Source organism: Mus pahari, chromosome 3 (assembly GCF_900095145.1).
Source record: "Mus pahari chromosome 3, PAHARI_EIJ_v1.1, whole genome shotgun sequence".
Classification (NCBI taxonomy): domain Eukaryota; kingdom Metazoa; phylum Chordata; class Mammalia; order Rodentia; family Muridae; genus Mus; species Mus pahari.
Window position 1 is genome coordinate 145,962,854 of NC_034592.1, and position 1,787 is coordinate 145,964,640.

General features: G+C 52.4%; 1 protein-coding gene across 3 annotated transcripts in view; it reads left to right on the plus strand.

Moving 5' to 3' along the window:
• The first annotated feature begins 407 nt into the window (after window positions 1-407).
• Window positions 408-1,787, plus strand: part of Pkig (cAMP-dependent protein kinase inhibitor gamma) — a 73,533-nt gene continuing 72,153 nt past the window's right edge. Inside the window, exon 1 of one of the 3 annotated variants that reach the window (XM_021194255.2) lies at window positions 408-514. The gene's annotated coding sequence lies outside the window, so the exon portion shown is untranslated. Of the gene's footprint in view, window positions 690-1,097; window positions 1,267-1,787 lie in introns of those variants that run through there. The other 2 variants (XM_021194258.2, XM_029536337.1) reach the window with 2 other exon arrangements.

The following is a 1,787-nucleotide window of genomic DNA, read 5'->3' on the forward strand; positions in this document are numbered from 1 at the left end:
CATATAATAAATAAATAAATCTAAAAAAAAATAATAATAAGCTAGATCTGGTGGCATAAGCATCCAGAGCGATGAGCCCTCACCTAGAGCCTTGCTATTTTTTGTTTGTTTGTTTGTTTGTTTGAGACAGGGTTTCTCTGTGTAGCCCTGGCTGTCCTGAAACTCACTCTGTAGACCAGGCTGGCCTCGAACTCAGAAATTCGCCTGCCTCTGCCCCCGAGTGCTGGGATCAAAGGCGTCGCCACCACGCCCGGCTCGAGCCTCGCTATTTTACATGCCCATCTTCCACTGGCCACTTCTCTGGAGAGCTAAGGCCCCAGCCTCACTACTGCTTTCGTTCCTCCGCCCATTGCTCCCAGCCGCGTCCCTTCCCGGCCGCCGTAGCGCGAGCGACGCGGCAGTTCGGCAGTCGCGTCGCCTAGGCAACGGCTCGGCGGCGGGCTGCGGGCGCCAGGCGGCCCCGGGGAGGCGCTCGCGCCGGCGGCCGGGGCTCTACGAGGCGACAAGGCGGCAGGTAAGCGGCGGTAGAGCGGGTGGACGCGGCCCGGAGAGGAGCGGTCCGCCGGGCGACCGGCGAGGGACGGGTCGCGGGGACGCGGGGACGCGGGGCAAGGACGGAGGGCCGGACCTTTGTCCCTTGGGCCCGCGAGCTGGCGCCTGCGACGCCCTCTGACCCCGGCCGCGTTCGGGTGGGTGCGCTTTCCGCTTTTATTCTTGGGTATCTCTGGAGCCTCACTCGAAAGTTTTCCTTTTAAATAGTAATTTTTTTTTTAAAGCTCCTATTTATGAGGAGTAGCTAGGAACCGAGGAGAACGTCTGCGTGTGTCGCTCTTCGTTGGTGGTGGTGGTGGCGGGGTCGGCGAGATCGGACTTATTTCTGAGTCAGTTTTCTCACCTGCACAATGGGGATAATAATACCTGTCTTATAAGATGATCACAACGTGTATTTATATTTAAAATCCTCACTACACGGGCGCTTTTCTTGTTAATACTACGAGGAGCATCATTGAGTATTTATTGAGACCTAGGGCCCGGGCTGATCGCCAGCGGTTTAAAAAAAAAAAAAAAAAAGTTAATGAGACGTCTTGTCCTTAGGGAACTCCACTTCTGCCCGTAGGAAACTGACCTATGGACTGGAATTTGGTGTAATTTGAGCTATGGATTTTGCACGCAAAGGAAGCCGAATGCAGTGGAGGCAGTTGTAGACCTTCGGAGGTGGTCAGGGAGGGAGGATTACACACACTAGAAGGTTACTTCCAAAAGGAGGTATGTAGCCCGCTTTTGTCCTGGCCAAAAGGTAAAACGGTGCCTTGAGGAGACAGCCAAACTTCTAGAGACTCTCCCAAGACTTTCAGGCTGAAAGGGAGTCCAAAAGGTAGAAAGGGTGCCTACTTGATGTTTGAAGGGTAAGCCTCGGCTCTTCTTGTCAGACTTTTTTAGGGTCGGAGGTGACGTCATGGGTAAAGTTTTAGGATGTTTGCTTTTTTTAAAAAAATTTTTTGTGACCCTTTAAGGGATTTGTTTGTTTTAATACAGGATTTTGTGGCCTACAGGCTGGTCTCGATCAGTGCTGCTGTGTAGCTGAGGCTTGCCTTGAACTCCTGACCTTTGTGTCTCCACCTCCTGAGTTTTGAGCTTGCAGAAGATTCTAATTAGTAGCGGGTGAGCGCGTGCGCATGCCCGATCCTATGTGCGCTCTTGATCAGAAGTAGACCCCTCACCCTCTTTGGTCTCTTCACTTTTTTTTTTTGGTTTTTCGAGACAGGGTTTCTCTATAGCCCTGGCTG